Genomic DNA, 11,174 nt, shown 5'->3' on the forward strand with positions numbered 1-11,174 from the left:
ATGCCAGCATCTCTGGTTTGGGGATTTTGTGATATGGGCTAATCTTACTGGAGTTAGGTGATATCTTAAAGTAGTTTTGATTTGCATTTCTCTGATAATTAAGGGTGGTGAGCATTTTTTCATATATCTGTAGGCTATGTGCCTTTTTATGTCTTATAGATTCTTCATTAGTTGTTTTACAGCTTATTTTCTTGGTAAGATTTTCTAACTGTTTAGCTATGAGGTGACAGTCATGAGAGAAAGTAAAAAGCTCCTCTGGATGACCTCAGAGATCATTCAAATTCTCTGGGAAGCAAAGATTTTCTGTGGATATATGTCTCAGAAACAGTATCCAAGCTTTCTAAGATGTCTCTTATGTTTAGAACTCTAAAGAGAAGAGTCAACTTTTTTTTTTTTCTGCAAAGGACCAGATATAAATATTTTAAGATGTGCAGACTATAAAGTCTCTGTTGTAACTATTCAACTCTATCTTTGTTGAAAGGTGAAAACAGCCATAGATATCATGGAAATAAATAAGCTTGGTGACATTTCAATAAGATTTTATTTATAAAGACAGGTGACTGGCTTTGGTCCATGGGCCGTAATTTTCCGTATAGAGCACTTCAAATGTTCTTTTCCCCATATTGTAATGGATTAAAATACCATTTTATAGAGATACTCAAACTTGACTCTTACCTATCCTAACCTTAATATAATGACCATATATCTATGTATTTTTTAACAGACAAGTAACTCTATAATAGTAAAGCATAACCGAAAGTAAGATCAGCTGATAACTGTTATTAGGTGCTTTGAAAGTGTGAGAATTGAGTTAGAGGTAACTTTTTAAAGTTCCAGATATATGACTTGAGGTTGTAAGCAGAAAAATGTTTTATTAGACTAATAAAACTGAAGGTGTAGTATCACTATTTCATGAATTAATTTTTTTTTCTAAAAACGAGATTGGTACATTCAAAGAAAGCAGGAATGAGTGCAATTTTTTTTTGTTTGCTTGTGTTTTACTAGGAATGCAAAGATAAAACAACTCTCAGAAGGATTAAAGATGTCACATTTAGAGTTTAGAAGACACCAACAACTGTGTTCTCATGCTGAAACCTCAAAGTGTCCTGATATTGTATGTTCTTTTTGTAAAACTATATTCTCAGAGTGAAATGTAAATATTTAAGAAAAAGACACATCTCTTCTATTCATGGAAAATGTTGCTTTCAAAATATAAACAAATAGTGAACTCTGAGGAAGACTATTAGAAAATAAAAGTTGTAATTCCTAGGATATTCCATTACCAATTTTACATTGATCAGCTATGAAATAAATGTTGACCTCAGACTGTTTGCATGAAGAATATAAGGCTGGATGAATAAGAAATCGTTCTCATTTTTATAAACACTAGATATGCCAAATAAAAAATGTAATTTACTCTCATTTAACCAATACTAAGGCCAGAAGATGCCTAATTTTAAAATAGCCAGTCTATTCAATGATTTATATGCACTAATGTGAAACAAATCTTATAATTTATTAGGCTTTTAAACCTCATTTGAGGAGACTTTTATGGTAAAAATATTCTCATGATTGGAGTCTGTATATTGGTTTCCAATTTTTCTGCCATTCTTTCTAACACAATCTTCACACATACACACAAATGAAAAAAATCTGTAATGCAAATAGTAATGACCAGTGCACGAAGTGTTCAGCCTTTTGTCTTCTTTGGTACAAACTGGAAGAATAAGATTTGCTGTGGGCCACACACTAAATACACAAACACTAACAAAAGCTGATGAGCAAAATCAAAGTTCTGTGTATACTTTTCACAACATCCAGCCCTGCAGATCAGCACAGCAAGCCTCAAAAACTCTATATGTGGCCTACAGGCCACAGGTTGGACACCCTTGCAAGTATTTCCCTCCCAACAATCTAACATAAATTTATCTATTGTTAGAATTCCATGAAAGTGTATAGTTCAAGTATTAATCAAGTAGGAGTCATACAGGTCTTACTATAAAGTATCACCAAGTAACATACCTTGTGCTTGAGTTTTAATGTAATGGTTTTACTCATAAAAATACAGGATGATAAGCCTACCAGCTGAATATTTACAGCTATCACAAAAAGACAAGTCGAAATTGTCTTGTCAAAAGGAGCATTTCACCACTAGCTAAGCACTTCCTCAAAGTTTTTTGCAGACTTTAATGTTGATCTCATCCCATAAGAAAATGAGAACACTTGAGAAATCAGTATTGTTTATACTCAAAGGATCTTTAAAGTTTTGGAGTTCATCAAATGTATGGGTAAATTAAATGAATACTTTGTCAGTTAATGTTAATATAATTTGTGGAAATTATCCTATGCTCATATTATATGAAGTTTTATTTTTTTGATTTGCTAATAATAACTGTGTTATATTAGAGGTGTCCAACTGGTTTTCTTCCTGCCACACATTGAAAGAAGAGTTTGCTGGGCCACCTATTAAACGCACAAACACTACAGAAAGCTGATAAGCAGCCCAAGCAAAAGGTCCTGGCTTACTCCTCACAATACCCAACACCACAGATGAGCAAAATAGTCCCCTAACAATCTGTGTATGACCAACAGGACATAGGTTGGACACCTCGTGAAGCCTGTGCTGCATACGTTTTTCTCGTTCAATCCTGACAACAACCTATTAGGTAGACACACTTTCTGTCTCATTTTGTCAAAGCAGAAACCTGGGCAAATAGTTAACTTTCCCAGTTTACTAAGCACTGAATTTCTGCTAGGAACTTTTTAGGTGTTTACCCTGCTGATTAATGGTTATGATCATAACCACTAATGGTTAGAAAATACATACACATTCAAACACACAGAGGAAAAATATAATTTGCATTCAAAGAATTATCTGATCAGATACTACTTTGTTTGCTTCTATATAACACTAATCAAATGATAATGATTTGATAATAACTAACTTTTGATAATAACACTAATCAAATGATAATGATAATACCCGTTTTTCTATCACAATGTGTGCAGAGATTAAGTGTTCAAAATTCTCGTGAAAATATGACAGATGTGACCAGCCATGGTGGCGCACGTCTATAATCCTAGCATTCTGGTTTAGGCTCTAGAGTTCAAGACCAGAGTGAGCAAGAACAAGACACCTTCTCTACTAAAAATGGGAATATTAGCCAGGTGTGGTGGCACAGGCCTGTAGTCCCAGTCACACTGGAGGCTGAGGCAGGAGGATCACTTGAACCCAGGAGTCTGAGGTTGCTGTGAGCTATGATGATGCCAGGAAAGTCCAGCCCAGGCAGGAGAAACCCTGCCAAGGAAGGAAGGAGGAAATGAACAGAAAAATGAATGAATAAATTGGTGACCATTGCATACTTCTATTTGTCTTTCTATACAGTTAACGTACAGATTTTAAAATGACTTAGGTAATTTGATCAGATATCTCAATTTATCCAAGACATCTGTGTATTTTATAACCTAAACTAGGTAAAGGATTCTCCAAATTATTACCAACTTAATCAGAAAGGTTTTTCCCCCAATCACTAAATTATTTTTGTGAACATATCTTGTTTGGTTTAGTTATACATAAGCCCTCTGACACCATGATGTATAGGTATAAAATCAAGTGAAGTTGAGAAGACATTAGACATTCATTGTGAGAATTTGGCATAGCCAAAATTTTAAAAAGCTAGAGCTGAGAAACTTCCTATTCTCTTCTGACAGAGGGACCCACTGTTTTCTTGGGAAGTAGAGAGCAATATGGCTAAACTGGAAAAAAATGATAAAAGAAAACTTTAACAGTGGGTAAAGAGCAGAGCCATTGGCTCGGCGAACAATAACGATTGGTATTATTTACTTAGCATCTATTAGATGATTACTGTTTGATGTTTAAGCTTCCTTTAACTCAAAACTTATTTGCAAATGATGCTTTCTAGAAAAAATTAATTTCAAATCTGTATTGCGGAGAGAAAAAGCTCTCAGTGACATGTCAGTTTGCAAGGACCTTCATAAACAAAGACAGATTGGGCAACTTAAACAGAAATTTTATTTCCTCATAGATCAGGAGGCTGGAAGGTGCCAGCAGAGCCAAATTCTTCAAACGCCTCTCCTTGTCTTGTGGATGGTTTGTCTCCTCCCTATGTCCTTACCCGTCTTCCCTTGCCTTTTCTCCTATCCTCTCCCGGTAAGGACTCCACCAGGCCTGGAGATAGAGACAAGCCCAAGGACTCCAGCTGATCTTCATTACCTCTTCAGAGGCCCTATCTCCAAATACAGGCACATTCTGAGGGATGGAGTGTTAAGATTTCAACATATGAATGGAGGAGAAACAACTCAAATCATAATAGATGACCACATAAGGCTGACAACCCCCCAGTCAAGTTACCTGCCTTGTAGTACTAATATCTTATCAAGGACAAGCACCTCAGCCCCCGTGCTGTGGAGGGTACAGGGGAGATGGTCTCATAACATCCTTCCTCTGCAAATCTCTCCAGAGAAAGCTGTGGAGATATATATCCAATTTAGGGGAAAAGTTAACAACACATTCTGTTGTTCTTCATTCTAATAAAGAAGAAAAAACAGTTTTAAATACCCCAAAAGTCATTTACGTCATGTTTTAATTTAACATGGCTAAAATTATCACTGAAGACCACAGAAATAATCTGTTTGAGGGAAGTATGTTCAATCAACATTTTGCAATAAAGTGTTCACATCTATGTAATTTTTAGACGTTGACACCTGTGATATTATTTATAAACACATAGTAATCCCAAGTTTATGGAAGACTTTACAATTAGATTCTTCTAATCTTTCACCCAACCCTCTTCTATGTGTAAGCCCAAAGAGAATGCATTAGAAACACCCTATGTTTTCCTAACACCTTATACTAAAAGCCACCTTTTTTTTATTACTTAATCTTACAAATTTTTAATCTAATTGTTCATCTTCAATTGCAACACTAGAGGGCACCCTTTCCTTCTGTTAAAACACACTCTGCTTCTAGACTAGGAAATAGCATAAAGGATTGGCATGTAAAAATAAGGAAAATTTTATTTTTAATATTTATGGGCTTAATTCCATAGTTAACCCATTCTAAACATGCTGATCCTAAAATCCCCAGCATATGATTTTAAATACTTAGTTGATTTGTAACTGAAATGAACTCCTAAACCAGAATCAGTGTCACAGAGCCACCCAAGAGCCAGTTGTTCCCCTAGGGTTGTGATGTAGGACAGAGGTGAGACTGTGTTTAACATAGCTTACAGTGTTTTTTGAGTGTAATTCAGCCTAAGTGTTTGAGTTTAGGGTTAGAAATGGTGTTTTCCTATTGTCTGCGTTCCCAATGAATAGCACACTACTACTAGGTTAACAGTTTTACAGGAGTGCCAATGAGACTGCACGAAAGGGGAGGATGGGAGCTGAGAGTTCAGTGAAGGACCCAGCTGATAATAATTGCCAGTTTCTATTTAGCCTCTGTGCATGTCAAGGACTCACCTAACCATTTTATTCGTAGTATCTCATTGATCTCACTTTGAATAGTTACTGCTAGTTTCACTTGTTAATAAACAGACGAATACAGTGATGTGAGACTAGTACATTACTTAACATGAAATGTATCTTTGTCCACTTTTAATGCTATAACAAAATACCACAGATTGGGTAATTTATAAATAATATAAATTTGTTTCTCACGGGAGGCATTTAACTCCGCTCCTCTTGAGTGTCAGCCGGAGTTACTGACTTGCTTCCATCATAATAAAACAAACAAAAAAAGGAATATGTAAATAAAAGTAAATGTATAGTATAGTAAACCCCTTAACCAAGTGATTGTGATTAATGCCTAACATCACAAGATGTGATGAAAGAGAACTTTTTGGTATTTATCCACCCAACTCAATAATCCCAGTCTATTCGTGGGCAAACACAATTGAGGGAAATTCTGCAAAGTACTTGACCAATAATTTTTTTAAATGTCAAGATCATTAGAAACCAAACAACCAAAGAAACAAGGAAACCTCGAGGAATTTTCAGACTCTGAAAGGTACTAAAAAAGTGTGACATGAAAATGCTAGATGGTGTTCTGGATTATATACTTGAGAAGAAAAAGGATATTATTAGGAAAAGTCATCAGTTGGTAGGTAAATGAGTTGTCAGAAAACTCATTTACCAACAAAATAAGTGCAATAATAACACCATAAAATTTTATATCGAATACATCAAAAACTAGAATCAGCTGGCTTTATAGAAAAGTAAAATCATTGACTCAAGAATGAGTTACACTGCCAGTAACAAAATAACAACACCCTAAAAGGATTGTATTCTGTCTTACAGGTTGCAGTGTATGCTATCAATCAGCACCCAATATGTGGAGCTGTCTTTCCAAGAAGACAGAATACATGAAAGTACATTGTTCTGAAAACTAAGAGGACTTTCATTACAGCACTTTACTCTCTTAGAGAAGTTGAGCTTCCTATCCTTACAACTTTTAGCTGCACCATTTGGAAATATTTCTTCCTAATGAAAGAATATTCCTTTCTGGGGCCATCAACATAAGCCAGCTGCCTCTCTCTCCCCAGAGCCCATATCTGTGGTTCCTTTCACTAACATTTGCATAATAATGCTCATTTCTCAGGTTTGAATTTCAGCTCTACAGGACCCCACCCCTAAATTCCTAAGTATTGAAACTTTTCTCTTATATCTGAAGCTCTAGCTCAGCTACTTCCTATAGTTGCTGCTTCCCTGGTATTTTAACGTTCTCTTCTTTCTTCTGCAATAACCTTGTTAATAACAACTCTATTTGTTGTTGTTAGTCAGTTAGAAATATTAGTTAATATTTCTTTTTATTAAGATCTTTTTCTTAGAGTACCTAGTTGCTTCTGTCTCCAGACAGGTGTGGACCCAGATTGATATATTGAATGACACCTATTAAAGCTATTTGGAAAATATAAATAACTAAAGAGTATTTGACATGGAAAGGTATAATTTTTTTAAGATTTTCTTTTTCTTTTTCTTTTTTTCTTTTGTGTGTGTGTGTGTGTGTGTGTGGTTTTTGGCCAGGGTTTGAACCCACCACCTCTGGCATATGGGGCCAGCGCCTTACTTCTGTGGGCCACAGGCACCACCTAGAAAGGTATAATTTTAAACACTCTTTGTAGAGTTGTATCCATGGGTAATATTTGAATGTGTTGTGTATTGTTAGTCCATTTATGCTGCTATACCATAACCCCTGAGACTGGGTAATTTATAAAGAAAAGTGGTTTCTACTTGGTTCATAATATTTGAATGTGTTGTGCATTATTAGTGCATTTATGCTGCTATAACATAACCCCTGAGACTGGGTAATTTATAAAGAAAAGAGGTTTCTACTTGGCTCATGATTGTAGTGACTGGGAAGGCAAAGAGCATCTACTCAGCTTCTGGAGAGGGCTTTTGTGCTACATCATAACATGGCAGAAGTTCAAAAGGGAAGTGGACATAAATGAAGGGGTGAAACGGGAGGGACATCCTCGCTTTATAATATCCCACACGGGCAGAAGCTAATTCACTCCCATGGATTAATCCACTCTCAACTGAGTCTCTCAAGAGTAAGGACGAGAGCAGGAACTTGCTCATTACTGCAAGAATCACACCAAGCTGCCCCCAGGAAGGCAGAGACAGCCTTCTATGCCTTACCAAGAACATAGACGTGGTTCAAAAATTAAAGGATTCATAGGTTACAATATTGAAATTTTGCACAGAGTTATGAACTAAAGTATTTTTATGACCTTAATAACTTAATATAACCTTGATTACTAGATCTCTACCTTTAAAAATGGATTCATTCCGCCATTCTTAATATGCTGCCAAATTCAAGTGTACAGCACAGTGTTGAAAAGCACAGATCATGGTAGAAAAGAACTTTTATTGAAGAACAAAATAAAGAGTTAGATCCTCTATGAGACCATAGGAATGAAAAATGAACTAAGAAATGATTGGGGGAATTACTGTTGATGGTGTTATATACACTGGTTTTCATCTATCGTTCCTATGAAGTTTCATAACTCCTATACTGCTTGATATAATACTGTTGGGGCAGTTTAGCCCACAGGAGTGAGCCTCAGAAGATAAGTTTTCTCTCTCTGACCCACTTCTGCCCTCCTTTCACCTGTCTAAGGCAAGGCTCTAATCTGACTATGAGTCAAGAGCCCCTTCTTGAAGAGAGGGTCCTACTCCCCACACTGGAGGAAGGCGTGCTGTCCACGGATGGCGGGATCTGAAGAAACAGGCCATGCTGGGTTTAGACCATGGGCTTTTTGTTCATTCACATTTCTACACAGTTGCCAGTCATTCCTAGGTAATGAAGCCTCTGTACAATCTGAAGAAGAGTCAGTCCAGAGGGTGGCACTCCCAGGGAGGGGCATTGGAGCCCTTGTTCCTTCCCTGCACCTCCCTCTAGGCATCTCTTCAAATATATCCCAGCCTTTGGGATAAAGCCATACATGTGTTTACCTGAGTTCTTTGAGCCACTCCAACCAATTAGTCTAAACCAGTGGTTCTCAACTTTCCTAAGGCTGCGATGTATTTTTGTTCTTACAAAGGGGTCGTGACCCACAGGTTGAGAACTGCTAGTCTCAACCAAAGAGGAAGAAAGTTGTGGGAACTTCAACTTGAAGCCAGTTAGTCAGAAGCTCCAGAAGCCTGGACTTGCTCTGGAGGTGAGGGACAGTGTTGGGATCAGACACTACCTCCAGGCAGATAGTGCTGGAATTGAATTAGACCTCAACTGGTCTGTACTGCGTAGTATGTGGAGGGAAAAAAAGCCCACATGTAGTCACAGAATCTTCCTCTGTGTTGATTGCTATGGAATTTAAAAGAAAACATGGTTCAAGAGTATTTTCCCAAGACATTTTTTAAAAACTTTCTAAGTGCAAGTGAATGTGTGTTAATGACTTATTCTGAATAAATGTGTATAAAGTCGTATAAATGCTCTGTATGAATGAGGTTTAGGTTTTTGTATTTGACATTTCGTGTACTGGTAGTGAAGTTAGAAAAACAAGAATTAAGATAATTAAAGACAATGGCAGAAAATATTTATAAGAGCAGAAAATGGCCCACAAGTTACAGCTTAATAAACGTAGTTTCATCGATTTTAAGTAACCTGTATTTTTAAAGAGTGAAAGTAATGATACATCCAAGCTGTGCTGCAAAGTTTTTCATGGGTCCTTTACTCCTTACAAGATGATCGTCAATTTCCTTCTGCAGATGATAGCAATAAAAGTATCAAGACAATATTCTGCCACTTTATGGCCTTAATGATAAAGCTACACTTACTTCTCTGAAAGAATTACGCCCACCATTTCCAGCGCTTGCCAAGTGCCAGGGATATTTCTCCCCTGGGACTTTCCTCAACCCATTTCCATCATCCCCCAGAAACTATTCAAAGACACTGAGTCACAGAAGCACAGATACCCCACTTCTGCCTTTACTGCTCATAACAGAATTTGAACCAAACCAAGCTGTAACAATTTTGCTTTTAAAGTAAAACAGTCCCTACTTGATTAAATTTATTTTCAGTAAATTAATTTTTCTCTTCCTTTCCTTTAAAGTAGAAAGTAAGGCAACACCAGAGTAAACAAAACAAAGCAAAGATGAATGGATAATAGGTGACTTCAGAAACAGAAAACCCTCACCAAGAATAGAAAACCTGCAAATGCATCGAGTCTAAAGTGTGGGTTAAGCTTGCAGCTGTAGTATTCACTTAGGGCAGGAAACAGAACAAATACTAAGGTTAAAGCTTCAAAACTATCGTGTGTTTATTTTATTAAACCTTAGTCTATCTTACTTCAATATGTATATGTAACCTTTACATTCTGAAAATATTTATAGCTTTTATCATAAAATCATCTCATTGTCCAGTGTAACACCACCAGGGTTGGTATATTATTTTATTTTATGGTAAAATAAAATTTATTATTTTATTTTATAAGAGGGGTAGGGAAACATCTTTTGTAAAAGACTAGGTAGCATAATATTATAGGCTTTGCAGTACATATGTTCTCTCTCTCAGCTACTCAACTCTGAGGCAGTAGCACAACAGCAGCCATGGGCAATTCATAAACAAATGTGTGTAACTCTGTTCCGATTAAACTTGGTTTGCAAAAATGAGCAGTGGACTGGATTCTGCCCATGGCCACGGATAGTAAACCTCTGTGATGGCTACTTTACAGAAGTGTTGTATATTTAAAATTCTGTGAACTTTTCATGAGGTGTTTAAAACTGCATTTAAAAATGGATTAAAATAAGAAGCTTATTTTGATCCATTTCAAAGGGTTCATCTATCAGAACCCTTCAATCGAACATATTTCACATGAGGATGTGTGTATTTTCCTGACACATTAGTTTTTTTCCATATTCTAGGCACCAGTTATTTGTAGGACACAGGTTCTGCATTAATATTAATTTTCACTATTCATTGACAATGGAACATCTTGCTGTGCAAAAATACAAAAGATAATGTAATATAGAGTCAGTTTGAACTAAAAGAAACTGAATCCATAGCTTGGCAATAAGTTGATGCCACCCTGAGTTGTGACAAAACAAAGATTTGACGTGTAGCTCACAGAATTTTGCTCTCTGCCTCATGGAATATTTCCTTTTTATGAAAAGTATATTTTTCATAAAATGTCTTATCTTAAAAACAGATTATTATTTTATTCTTAACATTTATATACACATTTTCTTTAAATAATTAGAAATTGCTTTAAAAAATTTAAGAGTAATTTAAACATTCTTTTTAAAATCTCAAGTAAATTTCTGTAAAGCACAATGATTACTAAATAGGCTTCCATATTCGAACAAAAAAAATTTTAAATGTTGATTATATTTACATATGATATTTAATGACAACTTCATATTAGGTATTAATTTTGAGATTTTCAGTTGTGAGTATTAATAAATTCTTGATATTAAATTGATATCTTGATAGCTTCACACTTAAAACATTTATTTTTATTCCAAACATCATCGTTTCCTTTAGAGTTAAAGCAAGTAATTGCCTAGATGTTTTAGAACAGGATTTAATAGTGTTTTGTTTTGAATTTTAATGAAAAAGGTCACTCTCCTCTTTGCCTCTATTCACAATTCAAAACTTTCTGAAAGGGTGGTTAGAAGTTATTTTTAAGCGATGTGCTACTGTTCTCTCCTGCCTC

Source organism: Otolemur garnettii, unplaced genomic scaffold (assembly GCF_000181295.1).
Source record: "Otolemur garnettii isolate 467f Iridium unplaced genomic scaffold, OtoGar3 scaffold00036, whole genome shotgun sequence".
NCBI classification, from domain to species: domain Eukaryota; kingdom Metazoa; phylum Chordata; class Mammalia; order Primates; family Galagidae; genus Otolemur; species Otolemur garnettii.